This window comes from Oncorhynchus masou, unplaced genomic scaffold, assembly GCF_036934945.1.
Source record: "Oncorhynchus masou masou isolate Uvic2021 unplaced genomic scaffold, UVic_Omas_1.1 unplaced_scaffold_3271, whole genome shotgun sequence".
Lineage (NCBI taxonomy): Eukaryota > Metazoa > Chordata > Actinopteri > Salmoniformes > Salmonidae > Oncorhynchus > Oncorhynchus masou.
In genome coordinates, this window is record NW_027009684.1 from 23,796 (window position 1) to 40,985 (window position 17,190).

The 17,190-nt window shown below is 45.7% G+C and overlaps 1 pseudogene; it reads left to right on the forward strand.

Annotated features, from left to right (window-relative positions):
- The first annotated feature begins 1,212 nt into the window (after positions 1-1,212).
- LOC135534340 (NTPase KAP family P-loop domain-containing protein 1-like) lies at positions 1,213-16,356 on the forward strand (annotated as a pseudogene).
- The last annotated feature ends 834 nt before the right edge of the window (positions 16,357-17,190 follow it).

Genomic DNA, 17,190 nt, shown 5'->3' on the forward strand with positions numbered 1-17,190 from the left:
TCTCTCTCTCTCTCTTTCTCTCTCTTTCTCTCTCTCCCTCTTTTTCCCTCCCCCTTCTCATTCACCTCCACCCCCCTCTCTCTCTCTCTCTCTCTCTCTCTCTCTCTCTTTCTCTCTCTCCCTCTTTTTCCTCCCCCTTCTCATTCACCTCCACCCTCTCTCTCTCTCCCTCCCTCTCTTTCACCTGAGGATTTGTGTTATTCTTGTCATTCTAGATCACAAACAGCAATACATTACCATTATTCTCTGGGTGCCGATGGCAACAACCAATACCATGATAACAAAAGGTGAGCTCTCTCTTGAGAGAGATATTGAGATTCCAGATTCCATTTCCTCCTCCAAATTGTTAGTTTCTAGGGTCCCTCACTCTCAGCCTCACCTAGGTTACCCTAGACCAATAATGGCTGTGTGAAAAGAATAGAACAGAACAGCACCTGAGTGTTTGCATAATGATATACTAGGCCTGTTCTATAGCAGCTGGAATACACAAACACAGGACTGTGTCCCAAATGGCACCCTATTCCCTATGTAGAGCACTACTGGACCAGGGGAGGCACTACTTTGGACCTGGCCCTATTCCTATGTAGGTATCTCTTTGGACCAGGGCCCTATTCCCTATGTAGTGCACCTACTTTGGACCAGGGCCTATTCCCTACGTAAAGTGCTACTTTGGACCGGGGCTATTCCCTGTGTAGTGGACTACTTTTGACCAGGGCCCTATTCCCTATGTAGTGCACTACTTTGGAACAGGACCTATTCCTAGTGTAGTGCACTACTTTGGACCAGGGCCCTATTCCCTATGTAGAGCACTACTTTTGACCAGGGCCTATTCCCTATGTAGTGCACCTCTTTGGACTTGGGGGCCCTATTCCGTAGAGCACTACTTTGACTACTTTGGACCGGGGCCCTATTCCCTGTGTAGTGGACTACTTTTGACCAGGGCCTATTCCTATGTAGTGGGGGTCACATGCTTTAGTAATACATATTTACAGTGGAGGCCCTATTCCTGTCAATCATTAAAGAAATATCCTCTGGCATATGTTTCATTGGACCATTGTTGGCCTAATGCTATGTAGAGATATATAACTTTCAAAATACTACTGGACCTTTTATTTTTATCTTGTAGATTTTTTTGTTTGTTAGCTACATTTTAACTATTAACCGAACCTATCAAAATGCCTGGAAGGAAGCACTACTTTGGACCAGGGCCCTATGTCCAAGACTCTGATTAAAGTGTCCTCTCCTGCTACTTTTCATGTCAGGCATCAACATGATCCTCAGCTATTCCCTGTCTCATAGGGTTCTGGTCAAAGAGGGTAGTGCACTGACATAGAGGAATAGACAAACACATGATCCAGTCATACTGTAGGTTTTAAAAAACAGAGGAACACATCACATTCCTGTCTCATAATGACACCCACATGACATCTATAGGGTATTAATTAGTAGACATTTGATAAGATTTATTATCCCATTGGAGGTAGAAATCTAATGTGGTCACATGATCCTTTAGTAATACATATTTACAGTGGAGACACCACATGATCCTCCCATCATTCCAGAAAACACTGTCAATCATTAAAATATCCTCCTATAGAGGGTATATGTTTCATTTGTCCATGATCCTGTTGATATAGGTCCCAAAATGTTATTGCATGTAGAGGGTATAGACACCACAATTTCCATAGATATATAACTTTCATAGAGGGTAGACATCACATGATCCTGTCTTATAGAAGGTAGGACACCACATGATCCTGTCTCATAGAGGGTAGACACCACATGATCCTGTCTCATTAGACACCACATGATCCTGTTCATAGAGGGTTTGATCTCAGAGGGTAGGTAGACACCACATGATCCTGTCTTATAGAGGGTAGGTAGACACCACATGATCCTGTCTCATAGAGGGTAGGTAGACACCACATGATCCTGTCTCAGAGGGTAGACACCACATGAACCCCCTGTCTCATAGAGGGTAGGTAGACACCACATGATCCTGTCTCATAGAAGGTAGACACCACATGATCCTGTCTCATAGGAGGGGGTAGACACCACATGATCCTGTCTCATAGAGGGTAGACACCACATGATCCTGTCTTATAGAGGGTAGGGGAGACACCACATGATCCTGTCTTATAGAGGGGAGGTAGACACCACATGATCCTCAGATATATAGAGGGTAGGTAGACACCACATGATCCTTGTCTTATAGAGGGTAGACACCAAGATCCTGTCTTAAGGGGGAGTCCATGATCCTGTCTCATAGAGGGTAGGGCCATGATCCTGTCTCATGATAGACACCACATGATCCTGTCTCATAGAGGTTAGGAGACACCACATGATCCTGTCTCATAGACGGTAGATACAACATGATCCTTGTCAGGGTAGATCCTCAGATATGATATAGAGGGTAGGTAGACACCACATGATCCTGTCTCATAGAGGGTAGACATCACATGATCCTGTCTCAGGAGGGTCAAGTAGACACCACATGATCCTGTCTCATAGAGGGTAGGTGTAGACACCACATGATCCTGTCTCATAGAGGTAGGTAGACACCACATGATCCTGTCTCATAGAGGGTAGGTTGACACCACATGATCCTGTCTCATAGAGGGTAGACATCACATGATCCTGTCTCATAGAGGGTAGATAAACCACATGATCTCATAGAGGGTAGGTAGAACATGATCCTGTCTCATAGAGGGTAGGTAGACACCACATGATCCTGTCTTATAGAGGGTAGGATACAACATGATCCTGTCATATAGAGGGTAGGTAGACACCACGTGATCCTGTCTTATAGAGGGTAGGTAGACACCACATGATCCTGTCTTATAGAGGGTAGGTAGACACCACATGATCCTGTCATATAGAGGGTAGGTAGACACCACATGATCCTGTCTCATAGAGGGTAGATACAACATGATCCTGTCATATAGAGGGTAGATACCACATGATCCTGTCTCATAGAGGGTAGACACCACATGATCCTGTCTCATAGAGGGGAGGTAGACACCACATGATCCTGTCTATAGAGGGTAGGTAGACACCACGTGATCCTGTCTTATAGAGGGTAGACACCACAGATCCTGTCTTATAGAGGGAGACACCACATGATCCTGTCTTATAGAGGGTAGGTAGACACCACATGATCCTGTCTCATAGAGGGTAGATACACCACATGATCCTGTCATATAGAGGGTAGGTACAACATGATCCTGTCTCATAGAGGGGTAGATAGACATGATCCCACATGATACAACATGATCCTCATAGAGGGTAGATACAACATGATCCTGTCATATAGAGGGTAGATACAACATGATCCTGTCTCATAGAGGGTAGATACAACATGATCCTGTCATATAGAGGGTAGATACAACATGATCCTGTCATAGAGGGTAGATCATGATCCTGTCATATAGAGGGTAGATACAACATGATCCTGTCTCATGAGGGTAGATAAACATGATCCTGTCTCATAGAGGGTAGATACAACATGAATAGAGGGTAGACACCATGATCAACTGTCTCATAGAGGGTAGATAAACATGATCCTGTCATATAGAGGGTAGATAAACATGTCCTGTCATATAGAGGGTAGATAAACATGATCCTGTCATATAGAGGTAGATACAACATGATCCTGTCTATAGAGGGTAGATACAACATGATCCTGTCATATAGAGGGTAGATACAACATGATCCTGTCATAGGAGGGTAGATAAACATGATCCTGTCATATAGAGGTAGATACAACATGATCCTGTCATAGAGTGGTAGATACAACATGATCCTGTCATATAGAGGGTAGATAAACATGATCCTGTCATATAGAGGGTAGATAAACATGATCCTCATATAGAGGGTAGATACAACATGATCCTGTCATATAGAGGGTAGATACAACATGATCCTGTCATATAGAGGAAGATACAACATGATCCTGTCTCAGAGGGTAGATACACACATCCTGTCATATAGAGGGTAGATTCCTGATACAACATGATCTGGTCATAGAGGGTAGATAAACATGATCCTGTCATATAGAGGGTAGATACAACATGATCCTGTCATATAGAGGGTAGACACCACATGATCCTGTCTTATAGAGGGTAGATAGACACCACACGATCCTGTCATATAGAGGGAAGATACAACATGAGATCCTGTCATATAGATGATACAACATGATCCTGTCATATAGAGGGTAGATACAACATGATCCTGTCATAGAGGGTAGACACCACATGATCCTGTCATATAGAGGGTAGATAAACATGATCCTGTCCTTATAGAGGGAATACAACATGATCCTGTCATATAGAGGGCAGATAAACATGATCCTGTCATATAGAGTGGGAAGATACAACATGATCCTGTCATATAGAGGGTAGATAAACATGATCCTGTCATATGAGGGTAGATACATGACACAGGAGGGTAGATACAACATGATCCTGTCTATAGAGGTAGATAAACATGATCCTGTCATATAGAGGGTAGATACAACATGATCCTGTCATATGAGATACAACATGATCCTGCCATAGAGGGTAGATACAACATGATCCTGTCATATAGAGGGTAGATACCACATGATCCTGTCATATAGAGGGTAGATACAACATGATCCTGTCATATAGAGGGGAAGGGTAGATACAACATGATCCTGTCTCATAGAGGGTAGATAAACATGATCCTGTCATATAGGGCAGATACAACATGATCCTGTCATAGATATACAACATGATCTGTCATATAGAGGGTAGATACAACATGATCCTGTCATATAGAGGGTGTAAACATGATCCTGTCAGGGTAGATAAACATGATCCTGTCTCATAGAGGGTAGGTAGATACAACATGATCCTGTCATATAGAGGGTAGATACAACTGTCCTCTCATAGGAGGGTAGGTAGATACAACATGATCCTGTCTCATAGAGGGGGTAGATACAACATGATCCTGTCTATAGATAGATGGGAGGTAGATAAACATGATCCTGTCATATAGAGGGTAGATACAACATGATCCTGTCATATAGAGGGTAGATAAACATGATCTGTCATATAGAGGGTGTTATATAGAGGGTAGATACAACATGATCCTGTCATATAGAGGGTAGATAAACATGATCCTGTCTTATAGATAGATACAACATGGTGAGATACAATCCTGTCATGATCCGGTCATATAGAGGGTAGATACAACATGATCCTGTCATATAGAGGGTAGATACAACATGATCCTGTCATATAGAGGGTAGATACAACATGATCCTGTCATAGAGTGGTAGATACAACATGATCCTGTCATATAGAGGGTAGATATGAGTCATATAGAGGGTAGATAAACATGATCCTGTCATATAGAGGGTAGATAAACATGATCCTGTCATATAGAGGGGTAGATACAACATGATCCTGTCTTATAGAGGGTAGACACAACATGATCCTGTCATATAGAGGGTAGATACAACATGATCCTGTCATATAGAGGGTAGATACAACATGATCCTGTCATATAGAGTGTCATATTGATAAACATGATCCTTCATATAGATGGATACATTCCATCTACGAGGATGCTCAGCGTAAGAAAGTAGCCCCTAACGCCCAGAGCTAGAATTAATATATCCTTATCGCACTGTTCTCTTTCTCTCTCTCTCTCTCTTGTTCGCTCGCTCCTTGACTAGTCCACATGGAGCAGGAGGCAGGGAGGAGGGAGCAGAGTTACCAGGGCAGGTCCAAGGCTTCACGTTCCGTCAAGCCTCCATCACTGGTCTCCTAGCTCTGATCTGCAGGCAGCTGTTCTACCGACCCCGTCTGGACCGAGAACAACCAGCGGCGGAAGAATGTCCGGTTCATCTATGTTCGGTTCTCCGCATGGCACTTCGCCAGGAGTGACCTCCTCTGGGCGGGGCTGGTGATGAGACTGCCTGGCACTGCAGGAGAGCTTCGGGAAACTTCAGGTAGGTAGCCTAGAGGTTAGAGGTTAATTTTATTTTGTCACATACACAGGTAAGTTAATGCCTGGAGGTTAGAGGGTTAATAAGTAATCAGGTAAGTAACCTACACAGTGAGGTAAAGAATATGTACATAAGGATATAAATTGATGGTACAGAGCAGCATAGGCAAGGTACAGTAGAGGTTAACAGGTATATACATGTGAGATGAGTATGTAAACAAAGTGGCATAGGTGGCTATGATACATGTATTACATAAGGATGCAGTCGATGATATAAGTACAGTATATACATTATGTATGAGATAGATAATGTAGGGTAAGTAACATTATATAGAGCATTGTTTAAAGTGGCTAGTGATATATTTACATCATTTCCCATCAATTCCCGTTATTAAAGTGGCTGGAAGTAAGTGTGTAGAGCCACTCAATGTTAGTGGTGGCTGTTTAACAGTCATGGCCTTGAGATAGGTTTTAGTCTTTCGGTCCCAGCTTTAGACCTGTACTGACCTCGCCTTCTGGATGATAGCGGGGTAACAGGCAGAGGCTCGGGTGGTAGATGTCCTTGATGATCTTTATGGCCTTCCTGTAACATCGGGTGGTGTAAGTGTCCTGGAGACCCAGAGTTTAGAGCGTTTAACTTCAGGTAGGTTGACCCAGAGGTTAGAGGTTCGATTGTGCATCTGTCAGGTAGTGCTTTTGGTAACCTTAGAGGTTAGAGGTTGCACGCCTTCTTCAGGTCTGTGTGAGTGGACCAATTCAGGTCTGTGATGGTATGAACTTAAAAGGTAAGTAGCCTGGAGGAAGTTAACTTCAGGTAGGTAACCTATAGGTTAGAGGTTAACTTCAGGTAAGTAACCTAGAGTTAGAGGTTAACTTCAGGTAGGAAGCCTGGAGGTTAGAGGTTGACTTCAAGTAGGCAACCCTAGAGGTTAACTTCAGGTAAGTAACCTAGAGGTTAGAGGTTAACTTCAGGTAAGTAACCTAGAGGTTGACTTCAGGTAGTTGACCTAGAGGTTAGAGGTTAACTTCAGGTAGATGACCTACAGGAGGTAACCCAGTGGTTAGTGGTTGACTTCCTGCTGGTAACCTAGAGGTTAGTGGTTCACTTCCGGTTGGTAACCTAGAGGTTAGAGGTTAACTTCAGGTAGGACCTAGAGGTTAGAGGTTAACTTCAGGTAGGGTAGGTGACCTAGAGGTTAGAGGTTAACTTCAGGTAGTGACCCAGGTTGACTTCAGGTTGACTTCAGGTAGGTAACCTAGTGGTTGACTTCCGGTTGGTTAGAGGTTAACTTCAGGTAGATGACCTAGAGGTTAGTGGTTGACTTCCGGTAGGTAACCAGTGGTTAGGTGGTTGACTTCGTTGGTAACCCAGTGGTTAGTGGTTGACTTCCGGTTGGTAACCTAGAGGTTAGTGGTTGACTTCCGGTTGGTAACCTAGAGGTTAGCGGTTGACTTCTGTTGGTAACCTAGGGTTAGTGGTTGACTTCCGGTTGGTAACCTGAGGTTAGTGGTTGACTTCCCAGTTGGTAACCTAGAGGTTAGCGGTTGACTTGACTTCAGGTAGGTAACCTAGAGGTTGACTCGTAGTTGGACCTAGAGGTTAGAGGTTAACTTCAGTAGATGACCAGGTTGACTTCAGAACCTTAGATGGTTTCCGGTTGGTAACCTAGGAGGTTAGCGGTCTCCCTCATAAAATAGGTCCCTTGACCTCAACAGGACTTCCTGTATAAACTAATGGTTAAATCAAATAAGAGGTGAGAGCTTTGTTAGTTCCAAACCCAGTTCTGACTGGAAACATCCAAGATAACGGACAACAAAGTCTTCTTGTTGTTCTTCAGCTGGGCCTGTACTGCGTGGCGCAGCACAACGAGGGAGGATGAGGTGAGGAAGAAGGTGATTGAAAACACATCGTCAGAGTGGAGATCTAAGAAGTTCTGCTGTTTCCCCTCTGGTCCCTGGTTCTGGCCGTGCTGCTGGCTGCTCTCATAGTCCTCGTCTTTCTGGTGAGAATCAGAAGGTTGTTTGAGGCTGTTTCCCAAATGACACCCTTTTGCCTTCAATGTGCACTACCTTGGAGTAAAAGTAGTGCACTATGTAGGGAACTGGGGGTTGCAAAACTAGGATAGAACCATAGTAACAAGTCCATTCATGTTCTAGTATCCCATAATATGTTTAGCATAAACGAGGAAGAATTGTAAACAAAGGGACCAGTGAAGCAAGGTGATACAATATGACAACGGGTGAGGGAATCTTTGGCAGCATGAAAAAGTTCACCAATCAGCATTAAGATGGAAAAATAACACATTCATTGTGAATTTACGAACAAGTCAGTGAACACGGAACAGGACGTTGTCCTGACCCTGTGTTCCTGCACCTATAGGCGAAGTATGGCTTCCCGGAGGTTCCAGACGTACCTGAACTGGACGGACTGGGATCCGGAAACGGAACAGGAGAAGAAGAAGGTCCGAGTGAAGCCCAAAGAGGGGCCGGGGTGTTGGAGGGCCTGGCGTTCGCCGTCTTCGGGCTTCCTGCAGCAGCATATACGATTCATCTTCCAGATGGGAAAGAACCTGATCTTCAACCAGGACCTGAATGTCCGTAAAGGCGCTGGACAACGAGAGGGTCAGCGGCCAACTGGGGTTCATGAACGAGGTGAGGGGAGGATATAATGGCACCCTATTCCCCTACATAGTACACTATTTTAGATCAATTCACCAACTTTGACCAATGAATCAGCTCCTAACCTGCTTTCTCCAACTTTCTATCTTTCTCTCGTCGCTCTCTCTGTCTCTCTCTCTCTCCCTCTCGCTCCTTCCTCCCACTCTCTCTCCCACCTATCTCTCACTCTCTCTGTCTCTGTTCTCTCTCTCTTTATCTCTCCCTTCCTCTCCCAGGTGAGGAAGGAGATGTGGCTGTTGTCCAGGTTCATCCTGTTCATGGAGGTGTTTGAGCAGAGGAGGATCCGCGTGGTTCTGGAGATCACTAACCTGGACCGATGTGCTCCTAAGAAGATCGTTGGTGTCCTGGATGCTATCAGTATACTTCTCTCTGATGAGGAGTCCCCCTTTATCTCTCTGCTGGCAGTCAACCCTGAGGTCCTGGTTCAACAGGTACATATTGTAACATCAGTCAACCCTGAGGTCCTGGTTCAACAGGTACATATTGTATTATCAGTCAACCCTGAGGTCCTGGTTCAACAGGTACATATTGTGTTATCAGTCAACCCTGAGGTCCTGGTTCAACAGGTACATATTGTGTCATCAGTCAACCCTGAGGTTCTGGTTCAACAGGCACATATTGTGTTAGTTAACCCTGAGGTCCTGGTCAACCCTGTTCAACAGGTACATAAAGGCCCTGGTTCAACAGGTACATATTGTATTATCAGTCAACCCGGAGGTTCTGGTTCAACAGGTACATATTGTAATATCAGTCAACCCTGAGGTCCTGGTTCAACAGGTACATATTGTATTATCAGTCAACCCTGAGGTTCTGGTTCAACAGGTACATATTGTGTTATCAGTCAACCCTGAGGTCCTGGTTCAACAGGTACATATTGTGTTATCAGTCAACCCTGAGGTCCTGGTTCAACAGGTACATATTGTGTTATCAGTCAACCCTGAGGTCCTGGTTCAACAGGTACATATTGTATAATCAGTCAACCCTGAGGTCCTGGTTCAACAGGTACATATTGTATAATCAGTCAACCCTGAGGTCCTGGTTCAACAGGTACATATTGTGTTATCAGTCAACCCTGAGGTCCTGGTTCAACAGTACATATTGTCACATATTGTAATATCAGTCAACCCTGAGGTCCTGGTTCAACAGGTACATATTGTGTTATCAGTCAACCCTGAGGTCCTGGTTCAACAGGTACATATTGTAATATCAGTCAACCCTGAGGTCCTGGTTCAACAGGTACATATTGTAATATCAGTCAACCCTGAGGTCCTGGTTCAACAGGTACATATTGTAATATCAGTCAACCCTGAGGTCCTGGTTCAACAGGTACATATTGTATCATATTGTAACATATCAGTCAACCCTGAGGTCCTGGTTCAACAGGTACATATTGTAATATCAGTCAACCCTGAGGTCCTGGTTCAACAGGTACATATTGTAATATCAGTCAACCCTGAGGTCCTGGTTCAACAGGTACATATTGTGTTATCAGTCAACCCTGAGGTCCTGTTCAACAGGTACATATTGTAATATCAGTCAACCCTGAGGTCCTGGTTCAACAGGTACATAGGTCCTGGTTTGTAATATCAGTCAACCCTGAGGTCCAGTTCAACAGGTACATATTGTGTTATCAGTCAACCCTGAGGTCCTGGTTCAACAGGTACATATTGTAATATCAGTCAACCCTGAGGTCCTGGTTCAACAGGTACATATTGTATCATCAGTCAACCCTGAGGTCCTGGTTCAACAGGTACATATTGTATCATCCAGTCAACCCTGAGGTCCTGGTTCAACAGACACATATTGTTCATCAGTCAAATCAGCCTGAGGTCCTGGTTCAACAGGTACATATTGTAATATCAGTCAACCCTGAGGTCCTGGTTCAACAGGTACACATTGTATCATCCACAACCCTGAGGTCCTGGTTCAACAGTACATTTACATATTGTATCATCAGTCAACCTGAGGTCCTGGAGTTCAACAGGTACATATTGTATCATCAGTCAACCCTGAGGTCCTGGTTCAACAGGCACATATTGTGTTATCAGTCAATGAGGTTGGTTCAACAGGTACATATTGTATCACAGTCAACTTACTGGTTCAACAGACACATATTGTATCATCAGTCAATGGTCCTGGTTCAACAGGTACATATTGTATCATCAGTCACCCCCAGGTCCTGGACCATCACCCCCAGGTCCTGGTTCGTCAGACCTATACATATGAACCAATCAGACAGAACCACACCAAACAATGGCCAGACCCGCAGGCTCACACCCCCATCCCTAGTGGGCATCACCCCCACTTGGCCTTAAACCCCATCCGTTTCTCCACGTCACCCATGCTATTTCAACCCCCCCCATAAACATTAGATGTTTCGTTGTGTTAATGATGGCGGATCATTTGTTTTCCACATTCTTTTCGTCTTTTTTTTTTGGTTCAAGACCCATGATGAGAAGAGAATAAATCCAGTTTTAGGTATCTAATACGGACATGCCATGTCATTTGAAATATGCAGACGGATTTCTACAGTTTTGTTCAAGATGAGTGATGGTCAGAGAATGGTAAGCCCTGTGGAAGACATGCCATGTTTGAAATATGCCAGGGTTCTACAGTTCAGTATAAACAGAAATAAGATATTGACAGTATAGCCCTGTGGAAGAATAATACTAATAATCCAGGGGAGTTCAGTATAAACAGAAATAAGTCATACACAGTATAGTATATCCCCTATAATGGTTCTCAACTCCTGTCCTCTGGGTAACTGTTGGGTTCCCAATGATAAGAATGGTCATACCCAGTAAAGTATATACCCCATAGCAGTGGTTCCCAACTCCTGTCCTATCCAACAGGTACAGTAGCTTCCCAACAGTGGCTCCCAACTCCAGTCTTCCAGTACCCAGTGGTTCCTCCAGTCCTCCACTGCCCACATTAGTGGTTCAGGAACCCTGTTCCAGTACCCCAACAGTACTGGAGTTCCAGAACCCAGTAGTACTCCAGTCCTCCACTGGAGGACTGGTTGGGAACCACTGTTTAGGGTACTAGATTACTGGAGTTGGGAACATGGCTGTACTCTGGAGTCACTGTTGGGGTACTGGAGAACTGGAGGTACTGGAGGGCTGTTGGGGTACTGAGGCTGTGGGTAGGGAGGACTGTTGGGGTACTGGAGGACTGAAGGGAACCACTGAGGGACACACCCTCTAACCACACCCCCATCCCTAACCACACTCCCATCCCTAGGGGTACTGGCCTTAAAGGACATGCTATTTCAATAATAAATCATTAGATGCTTTCAAGTTAAGGAATTGATTTCTAAAAATTCCACTCTTTTTTGTTCAAGATGGGTGATGAGAAGAGGCTGGAGGGAACCACTGAAATATGCAGACGGATTTCTACTGGGGTACTGGAGGACTGGAGGGAATTAAACAGAAATAAGTTAGTACTGGAGGGTAACTGTTGGGTATGATAAGAATAAGGACTGGGGTACTCCTGGAGGACTGGGGTACTGGAGGACTGTTGGGGTACTGGAGGACTGGGGGAGAGGAACTGGAGGGGAACCACTGTTGGGGGGACTGGAGGAACCACTGTTGGGGTACTGGGGACTGAGGGACCACTGGAGGGAACCACTGTTGGGGTACTGGGGTACTGGAGGACTGGAGGGAACCACTGTTGGGGTACTGGAGGACTGGAGGACTGGAGGGAACCACTGTTGGGGTACTGGAGGACTGCAGGGAACCACTGTTGGGGTACTGGAGGGCTGGGGTACTGGAGGACTGGGGTACTGGAGGACTGGGGTACTGGAGGACTGGGGTACTGGAGGGCTGGGGTACTGGAGGACTGGAGGGAACCACTGTTGGGGTACTGGAGGACTGGAGGGAACCACTGTTGGGGTACTGGGGTACTGGAGGACTGGAGGGAACCACTGTTGGGGTACTGGAGGACTGGAGGGAACCACTGTTGGGGTACTGGGGTACTGGAGGACTGGAGGGAACCACTGTTGGGGTACTGGGGTACTGGGGTACTGGAGGACTGGAGGGAACCACTGCTATAAGTGTATATCTTCCAGAGCTGCATACAAGAGGGACAAATAGAGGTCTGGTCTTGAGAAAAGCCTCAGCACTGAAATGTTGACTATTTAAATGATTTACAGTGGAAGAAAGTTAATCAATATAATGAATATTATTTACCATGAAAAAATGTAAATGGGGCAATAATGCCTTTCATTACTAGCGAACACAGTTTGTTTCTCTCCAACAGGTGAACTATGCAGACGGGTGTCTCAGTAAAGAAGACAGAGCCTATGCCTTCCGGAACCGCATCGTGACCCTGGCCTTCACCATACCGCCGCCCTGCCACACCTCCAAGCACAAGGTGTTCTATATAAAATGGATACATTGTATCAAATAACTCAGCGTTTTGCTGCCATTCATAATCTGTAATGCTTCCAAAATGTGTAAAAACAAAAATCTATTTCTCTCTCTTCTCTCCATCTCTCTCCCAAGGTGTTCTACAATATCGTTAGCGGCCAATCAGAGATCACGGAAGAAGCCAAGGGTCATGGGTCAAAGGGGATCGAGCTGAGAGAGCTGGACCTGGGCAGCCCGAAGTCATCCCTCTCCTGGATCGAGAGCACCCCCCAAACAAAGGAGACGTCAAGTATTCTGACGGAGGCCAGTATTCCTTTGATAGACAACAACCACATCAAGGAGGCGCACGTGGCGTTTGCGCTGAGTGAGGACGAGGTGGACAAGGCGATAGAATCTGCACTGGAGAGCATCCTGTCCAGTAACAGAGGGAACCTCCACCACTACATCTCTGATGACACCATGTCCATGAGACGGTCATCAACTCCATCAGGGTCACCATGGTGCTCATGGAGGCTCTGAAGACTGAGCTGCCTCGCCAGAGAACATCGCTGCCTGGGTACTGTAACACCCCTCTTTATGTTGTGAGAGAGAGGGAGGGAGGGAGGGAGGGAGGGAGGGGGAGGGAGGGAGGGAGGGAGGGAGGGAGGAGGGAGGGGGAGGATGGGGAGTGGGGAAAGGAGGGAGTGGTGGTGGTGGGGTGGATGAGGAGGAGGGAGGGAGGGAGGAGAGTGAGTGAGTGGAGGGAGGGAGGGAGGGAGGGAGGGAGGGAGAGGGAGGGAGGGGAGGGGAGGGAGGGAGGGGGGAGGGAGGAGTGTGAGTGAGTGAGAGGTGATGAGTGAGGGAGGAGTGAGTGAGTGAGTTAGTGAGGGAGGGATTGAGGGAGGGATGAGGGAGGAAAGGAGGGGAGGGAGGATGAGGGAGGAAAGGAGGGAGGGGAGGTAATGAGTGGAGTGGATGAGTGAGTGAGTGGTGAGTGAGTGAGTGAGTGTGGTAAAAGGGAGGGTGGAGGATGATTCTGGATGAGTGGGAAAGGAGGGAGGGAGGATGAGGGGTGGAGGAGGAGGATGAGGGAGGAGTGAGTCAAACAAATGTGAGTGAGTGAGTGAGTGAGTGAGTGAGTGAGTGAGTGAGTGAGTGAGTGAGTGAGTGAGTGAGTGAGTCAAACAAATGATAAGATTAGAAAAACGTATGTCGGTTGGGGCGTCTGATATGTTTGTTGGCCTTTACTGAAAGCATTGTGGGGATAGAAAACATGGACTGGACTACTGTAATGATCACGGCATTAGAGTAAAACATGGAATGGAATTCTGTATGTCAGTCTGTAATGTAATGAAAACATGGGCTGGACTAACAGTAATGATCACGGCATTAGAGTAAAACATGGAATGGAATTCTGTATGTCAGTCTGTAATGTAATGAAAACATGGGCTGGACTAACAGTAATGATCATTTAGAGTAAAACATGGAATGGAATTCTAAGCGACAGTTTGTAGTGTAATGAAAACATGGGCTGGACTAACAGTAATGATCATTTAGAGTAAAACATGGAATGGAATTCTGTATGTCAGTCTGTAATGTAATGAAAACATGGGCTGGACTAACAGTAATGATCATTTAGAGTAAAACATGGAATGGAATTCTAAGCAACAGTTTGTAGTGTAATGAAAACATGGGCTGGATTAACAGTAATGTTCACCACATTACAGGTCGTTCTTGCCAACCATTGGCCCTGTCGTCTCAGCTGGATCCTACAGTGTCTGGAGGACGAGCAGCAGAGAGCAGAGATCGATGACGCGTCGGGACGGCGATAGTCGTCCGATGAGTCCAAGGCTTTGTGGGAGGTCTGCTAAATGGCATATATTATTGCAATTAAATTCTACATTATTATTTAATATATTATTAATACATTATTATCTACATTATAATAGGTGTTCAGCGACTCGAGGATGGAGCTTCACATGATGAGGGAGGAGATCGAAGACCTGCTGGAGCAGGACGGAGATCCAGAGATGTTTGAGATGTTCCTCAAGGTGTCTGTTCCGTTTACGCGCCTTCGAGACAGATTTGAACCAGCGACCTGTGTTTGTGTGCATCTCTCCAACACTTCATCTTCATCTTCCAATCCTCCAGGTTCATTTCCAGTTCATGGTGAGGGACGCGGAGAGGTTCAAGCTGACCACGGTTAACCTGGATCATTCTATCAGGGGAGCTGGCCGGATCAGAGGGACCACCGGACTGAAGAATTCTGGGTGGGGAGGAACCTGGCTCCTCTCAACATCAGGACTGTTATCAACATGACCTCTGAGGACGTCTGCAACGCGTAGGGGGTTGGTTGTGTCCCACATGGCACCCTATTCCCTATAGTGCACTCCATTAGACCAGGGTCCATAGCCACCTTTAGACCTCAGATGAATACAATAAAGATGTTTTTTATTTTATTTAACTAGGCAAGTCAGTTTAAAAATAAATTCTTATTTACAATGACTTGTCTATGAGCAGTGGGTTAACTACCTTGTTCAGGGGCAGAACGACAGATTTTTTTACCTTGTCAGCTCAGGGATTTGATCTAGCAACCTTTTGGTTACTAGTCCAACGCTCCAACGGCTAGGCTACCTGCCTCCCCTAACATGTTAAACTGAAATGTTCTTTCTATGTTCTGCATCTTTCCAAATTCCCCAAAAGCTGGCGAGGATGAACCTCCCCAAGAAGTACGCAGACATCGTCCGTAGCAATGACCTCACCGGCCAGGCGCTGGTCTTCGGTGATCCCGACGACCTCAAACAGCTGCTCCAGATGACCTTCGGGGAGTGGACGACCTTCAGACTCCACTTCCTGGGTATCGGTGGAGGGCCCAAAGTGGAGCCAAGGCCACGTCCCTAAACCCCAAACAACTGACCAATCAGCAGTCCAAACAACCTCATTTCGGTCCCCACAGCCACGGGTCAACATTAAATCTGTCTTTTTCTTGATGCCTTGGCGAGATGGAGATGCATGATAAACGGAATGGTCTGTGTATTGAGGTGTAGTACCCATGAGAACCTACCTACCTATTGTGTAATGACATTGAACTGCATTCCTCTGCCAGCTCCTGTCGAGCGTTCAGTTGCTCAAACCAGGGTAAAGTTCAAAGGAATGCAGTTCTTTTAACTGGTTAATAGTTACTTAGATTACATTTTCTATTACATTTAGTTACATTTAACTGGTTAATAGTTAATAGATTACATTTTTCCACCACTAGGTGGCGCTGCCATTGGCTACATGTCAAAGAGACTTACTGTCAACCAACAAAATAAAATAACACACAGAACCATTTAAAAATGCAAAAGTATAACAAAAAGGGTCTCTACCAGACATAGAGTGGTAAAGATTCGTTCGACACTCAAGTTTAACTTTTGTAGCACCTGCAGATGAAATATGGTCTCAGAGGAGGAGCCTGGGTAAGGCTGAAATGTCCTAAATATACAGACTTCTTTCAATTATTTATCAATTATGCTTTTAGATACAAATGTCAATAATATGTCAACAATCCTACCAGTGGAGGCTGCTGAGAGGAGTGACGGCTCCTTAATAATGTCTGGAACAGGAGCGAATGGAACGGCATCAAACACCTGGGAACCATGGAAACCATGTGTTTGGTGTATTTGATGCCATTCCGTGATTCCGCTCCAGTCATTACCACGAGCCTGTCCTCCCCAGTTAAAGTTCACGCTCAGTCATTACCACGAGCCTGTCCTCCCCAGTTAAAGTTCCGCTCCAGTCATTACCACGAGCCTGTCCTCCCCAGTTAAGGTTCTGCTCCAGTCATTACCACGAGCCTGTCCTCTCCGGTTAAAGTTCCGCCTCCAGTCATTACCACGAGCCTGTCCTCCCCACCAGTTCCGCTCCAGTCAATACCACGAGCATGTCCTCCCCAGTTAAAGTTCCGCTCCAGTCATTACCACGAGCCTGTCCTCCCCAGTTAAGTTCCGCTCAGTCATTACCACGAGCCTGTCCTCCCCAGTTAAAGTTCCGCTCCAGTCATTACCACGAGCCTGTCCTCCCCAGTTAAAGTTCCGCTCCAGTCATTACCACGAGCCTGTCCTCCCCAGTTAAAGTTCCGCTCCAGTCATTACCACGAGCCTGTCCTCCCCAGTTAAAGTTCCGCTCCAGTCATTACCACGAGCCTGTC